The sequence below is a fragment of the Trachemys scripta genome, chromosome 5 (genome assembly GCF_013100865.1).
Source record: "Trachemys scripta elegans isolate TJP31775 chromosome 5, CAS_Tse_1.0, whole genome shotgun sequence".
Classification (NCBI taxonomy): domain Eukaryota; kingdom Metazoa; phylum Chordata; order Testudines; family Emydidae; genus Trachemys; species Trachemys scripta.
In genome coordinates, this window is record NC_048302.1 from 49911951 (window position 1) to 49917950 (window position 6000).

A 6000-nucleotide genomic window follows, 5' to 3' on the forward strand; every position below is an offset into this window, starting at 1 on the left:
TAAGGCTGCCATCTTACTTGGCCCATCCTATGTAAACATGAGAACATTTCTATAATATTTTTCTAATACTCTTTCAAGTTACTATACAAACGTGTAGATGTTCATATTTATCAATCTGAAGTTCTCCTTCTGGACTGGCAAGTAACATAGAATAGGTATTTTCATGAAAGTAGGAAACTAAACACACAAAGATTCCTGAGGCTATGTTTATACTGACAGCTAAAGAGAACTGCCATCATGCCTGGCTGGGAATCTCCCCTCCCCTTCCAGGATCTGAGCCTCTGGTGATGACTCCCTAACATTTCTGTGTTTAGTAGGTCATCTAAACGACAGGACGGGAATCCCCATGAACAGCACCACCATAAAACCAAGTAAGACACATCAAAGAGCTAGAGCAGCACAGGAACTAAATCACAGGGAAAAAACACAGACTAGATGGTCTCAGTTACTGCGCTCCTACCCTGGAAAACATTCGTGTGTGGACTGCAGGCTGATTCACGCCGCTGTTCTCAACAGAGATGAAAAACACTTCCAAGCCACCAACTCCTCCGCCCAGCACGCACACACTCACTGTTTAAAAACTGACTCCCAGAACTAGTAACACACAATCCACAGCTACTCACAGCCACGAAGAAAGGCAAATGTGATTATCAAACCCTCTGCCTGAGTGACGCTTCCCCGAGGAGTTACACGCAACGCCGAGCAGGGAAGGGAGCGAGTAAATACACATGAAACTGAAAGTGCAGGCTCCTGCGGGGGAGGGGATGGTGTTGGTGTAACGCCGACAGCTCATTCGCCAAGGACCGATTCAAACTGCTCCATTTCAGTCCGCTCGGCTGCAAAGCAACACGATGGCCTCAGTCAACCCCAGCACGGAGCGGGCAGGCTGTTGCCTTGCAGATCGCCCCTGCTCTCCGGAGACGTCTCCCTCGAGCCTGTTTATTTGCACAGCACCGAACTGCGTGAGTGAGAGCGGAGCAAGTCCCCCCGCCCCCGGCTGACAGCCCTTCTGCGGTGGTAAATACCTACAGCACCTGCCCCCCGCCCCCCATTATCTCCTATTACTCCGCCGGGGGAGGAAGCCGGGGCGCTGCCTGGGCAGGTCCTTGTTCCTGCCCAGGGCACACGCCCGTAGCGGGGGGTTTACCGAAGTCTCGGGATAAACAGCGGCGGGGCGAAGCACATCCCAGCCTTCCCCCGGCCGGCACTCCCCCGGCCAGGGCGAGGTAACAGCCCGGCCCCGCTGGAGAGGGCCACAGAGAGACCGCGCCGGGAACCGGCTGGGCTCAGCCAGGCACCCATCGGCCACCTGAACCGGCCCCTCCATCCCGCCCGCCACGCAGAGCGGGGGAGAAGGACTCGCCCGCCCGCACCCAGGCCGGACTCACCCCCGAGTCCTGCTGCCAGGTCGCTGTCGCCAGAAGAGCGGAGCGGAGGTGGCAGGGTCCGGCCCCCTGGCGCACACGGGGAGGAGGCGGCAGCAACACCCCTTCTCGCCTACCTTGTTCGTGTGTCAGGGGCTGGCGTCACGTCACCCGGTCTCCCCTAGGCCGAGATCCCGCAGCCGCCCGGAGCCTGAGAGCCGGGGCCTCCCCAGCAGTAGCAGCCGCCCCGGGGGGTGGGAGGGGGCTTGGCCAGTGTAACAGCAGAACGTGCCCCTTTCCCTTCTGCACATGCTCGCACTCCGAACGGGGCCCCAGCGGGCATGCGCACAGCCACCGCACATGCCCACTGGCGACGTGAAGCTGCTGCCCGCACCCTTTGCTCTCTAGGGCTCCAGTCTCTGGCCAAGGGAACGCCCGCAGAGGGGCGGGGGAGGAGCAGGCAGGAGGGATGGAGCAGTGAGCACCCAGCAGCTCGCGGGAGTCCGGCCAGATGGGTAGGGTGACCAGACGTCCCGATTTTATAGGGACAGTCCTGATTTTTGCGTCTTTTTCTTATATAGGCTCCTATTACCCCCCACCCCCGTCCTGATTTTTCATATTTTCTATCTGGTCACCCTACAGATGGGTGAGTGGCTGGGGAGAGGAACAGATCAGGGGAGTGGGGGCGAAGGAGCAAATAGGGGGCTGGGAGGATGAAGGAAGAGGTCGGGGTAGGTGTTTAGGAAGCAGGAGTGGATCGGAAGGAGAGGAGGAACAGATCGAATTGGGGGACGGAGGAGGCTGGAGCAGATCTTGGTAAGAGAGCAAAAATTGGTTTCTGGGGGGGAAACAGATCAGGGATCCGAGGAGAGAACGGGAGTGGGGGACAGTGAGGCAGATTTTGGAGAATGAGGGTGATGGAAGAGATCAATGGGGTGCAGAGGTGGGTGAGCAGATGTAGGTTAAGGGAAGGAGGAGCAAAGCAGGGAGAATATAAGAATAATAAAAGGATTTTATTGGATTTGGATGGTCATTACTGGAACAGAAGGAATCTAGATTGACAGAGAAAAACTAAATAACAAGTATTCAGTGTCCCCAGTATGCTTGAGCAGTTTGCTCATTGCTGTGATTACTTAATAATCTGTGTATTGATGTCCATGATTTCCCCTGAAGATTACCCAGAATTATGTATGATTTCTGTTCTGAGAACTTTATAATCTACATTGTCAGTTAAAACATAATAAAGTGTCTCACTTTTAAGTGACTTTCAAATTAGATTTTGCTGTGGATTTTTTTCTTTCTGTATTTCCATACTTATTCGTTTTTATTTATATTGGGTGATATTTCTAGTCAGATATTCTCTCTCTTAAATTAATAGCCCTCTGTTTTCAGAAGTAAAAAAAAAACTTTTAAATTTCAGTAAGTACCTATCATAAATATTAATAGATCATAAATTGTCTTGCTGAAGAAGTACTTTGTCTTTTCCTTCCATTTTTGCAAAAAAAATCAGTAAACATGTTTTGTTCTGGTAATGTGTAATATTATAATGTGTTGTTGTTTCTTTGTTTTGAATAGTTGCCTTCTGTAACAACGTCATATTAATGGAAATGGAGATGTACTGGTAAATTGAATTATATCAATGTAAAAATAAAAAACTCTGAAAGACTTGTATGGGGTTTAAAGCTCTGATGTTTGGGTACCCACACATTTGTAGAAACTGATTTCTGCTACAATAAAACAATGATTCTTAGTTGCAAGAGCAGCTGTCGCTTGCAAAATAGAAGTTGTACATTAACAGTCCACTTACTATTCATGCTTGTAACAATGAAAATCATAACAAGAACACTTTCAGTGACAGTTTCTGTAAACATAGATGAATCAAATAGTGACTACTTGGACTGGTGAAGTTAAACACCTCTATATGTTTGCAGGACTGGAGCTTAGTCAGTTTGCAGTAAGATGACATAATAACAATATCAAGTTTGGTTAGCATTCAACCTAAAATAATGAGATTTATTGTTTTGTTGGTCAACAGCTCATATGGGAAAAATTCCCAACTTTCTCTTCTCTCCCCTCTTCCTCTCAAAGCATGTCCACAGAACTTGAGTTGGTGGTTAGTTTTCCATTTCTACTGTGGTGTACGTTGATCAGACTTTACCCTGGATAATTTCCAATGTTATAACCAGGGGGGAAAATGAGATCTTAGTGGAGTAGTATGACATTACAAAATTACTGCATTAAGACCCTTGTGGCGATTCCCTCTCAGAGATCTCCTCCATGTCATCCTGGCAAGGAAATGGGGATTCCCCTCATTCATGGGAAAGGTTGTAGGACTGTCTCCAAGCCCGGAGGTTCCCCAGGATCCACAGCATGCCTCTGCATCAGCAGCTTGGTACTTCTGAAAACCAGGCCACTTTCATTTAAGTAGATAAATATGGATTTAGGTGCTAAACTTTAACGACCAAAGTTTGAAAAAGTTGGTCTTAAAGAATGAGTGAAATGAAATGAGCACTTAAGGCTATATACTTTCAAAATCTTTTCTGTCAACATTTTTATATTGTCAAAAAAAAACTCTGAATTGGCTGAAAAAAATGTAAAAAAATACAGAACTAATGTATGCTTGTTTCTGAAAATGAAGGGAGACACACAATGTAAACACAAACACACATAGTCATGTAATAAGAGTTCCTTTTGAAAACAGTTATGTTAAAAATGGCTTACCAGATAACATGTAGTGACACTGTTGAAATATCCATTCAAGTTTTCTACAAATAAAAAAACCACACGATTGTTAAAATAATCCAAATGTATAATACATTTATCATCCCCTCAGTGATGTGGCATGTAAATTCTTGGCCTCATTTTGCTTTCATACTAGTGTGTATCAGGAGTAACTCCACTGATGTCAATGAGTTACACTGGTATAAAACTTTAGCCATGCTAAAATGCCACAGTGTTGGCTGTGATTTAAAATCTTGAATAGAATAGAAATTTATGTACAGATTACACACAAAAAACTGTGTTAAAAGAACTTTATTAAGATTTCCTGTGAATCTTAATTCAGCCTCCTTCTGTGTTTGCATTATGATACAGTCTTTAATTACATGATCATATACTATGTTTTCCACTAGTCCCTTCCTAGCTCCTTGTCCTAATCCCATTCTCCTCACCTAGCCAGTCCCAATCTAAACTGTTTAGGCTTCTCATCCCAGTCTCAGTCTCCTTGCCCTACAAATCCTAGTCTCCCTTTGCAGATTCCTGGTCTCCTTGCCTCGTCATTCTCAGATCCCTTTCACCTCCAGCTCCCATTCTCCTTGCACAGACAGTCCCACTTCTCCTTTTCAGCTCCTCATCTGATCTGTCTTTCTCCCCATCCCTGGTGTCCAGTCACCCTACCCCAGTAGCTCCCTCTCCCAATCTCCCTCCCCTGGCTCTTTGTCCCAGTCTTGTTGCCTGGTCAGTCCCAGTTTTCTCCCCGCAGCCTGACTCCTTATCAGATCTGTCTCTTCCCCTCAACTACTTCCTCCACTCCACTGGTTCTCAGTTCCAGTCTTCTTGCCCAGCCAGTCAGAGTTTCCCCCTGGCTCCCAGTCCCAGTCTCTACTCCCAGCTCCCAGTCTCCCCCCACTTCAGCTACCAGTTCCAGTTTCCCTCACTCCTGCCAGCCTCCAGTCCCAGTTGCTTCGACTCAGGCTCCTTTTCCCTTACTCCTACCATCACTAACCTCCCACAGGTCCAGCTCTTGGACTTTACATTCCAATCCAGCAGTTTCCTCCTCCACACTGCTTAGGCATCAGTGGGGGATGGTTTTTGGGAGCACAGGAGAGACAGGCTCCTTGTTCTCAGTTCAGGTGCATGGACCTGCAGCCTCTGAGAGCTGCAACTGCAAAATTGTTGCTGCTGGAGTGTGCCAGAGGGATTCTGTGGGGTCAGCAGTTGAACTGATGCTGTTCTGACGCTCTTCCACGTGGGAGCTTGCAATCCACATTGCTTTTAAGCACTATCCTCAGATGGTGAGGCATAGCTGAATCTGCCTGCAGTGAGTTTACTGCCTTTGCCACTCTGGTGAAGGGGAAAAAATTATATTAATGAAATGACACAGAAGCAATGAAGGAGTTTAAGTCCCACCAACCCCTCAGTCTCAACTGGTCTATTTCGTAATTACTATTAATGAAGGAGTGCTAACTCTTTAGACATATTTATTTAATGCCTTTGCTCACTGGGAAAACCTCATGAGATGTGACTCTCATTTTCATGAAAGTCCCTGGGGACAGCAGTCATGCAATCATTCAACACTCAAAATTTAATAGTGGCAATAATTTTAAAAATAAATAGAAAATGGCAAGGGGGCTTTCAACAGACTCCACATTCTGCTCACAACCTCTGCTGTAAAGTACCCTGTTCTTGCTCTCCACTATTCACTTTGTGGTCTCTCTGAGTTACGCTTGGTTACATACAACATGGCAATGTAGGATGCACACAAGGAAATAAGACTGTTTAAAGAGCTTTTCTGAGTATTTTCTTTAAACTTTTGTGTTTATTTCAGTCCTAATGAAACAATTGATTTAACCTCAAAGGTACACTGGTAACAATTTCAGTATAAATCCAGAAAAGCGGATTCTTCGGGGAAACTACA

General features: G+C 46.5%; 1 protein-coding gene across 5 annotated transcripts in view; it reads right to left on the minus strand.

Annotated features, from left to right (window-relative positions):
• Positions 1-5426, minus strand: part of ELF2 (E74 like ETS transcription factor 2) — a 63983-nt gene extending 58557 nt beyond the window's left edge. The window contains exons 1-2 of one of the 5 annotated variants that reach the window (XM_034771116.1): positions 5089-5426; positions 4086-4129 (exon numbers count right to left, since the gene is read on the minus strand). The gene's annotated coding sequence lies outside the window, so the exon portion shown is untranslated. Of the gene's footprint in view, positions 1-460; positions 480-623; positions 776-1388; positions 1653-4085; positions 4130-5088 lie in introns of those variants that run through there. The other 4 variants (XM_034771115.1, XM_034771118.1, XM_034771117.1 and 1 more) reach the window with 4 other exon arrangements.
• Between the last annotated feature and the right edge of the window lie 574 nt (positions 5427-6000).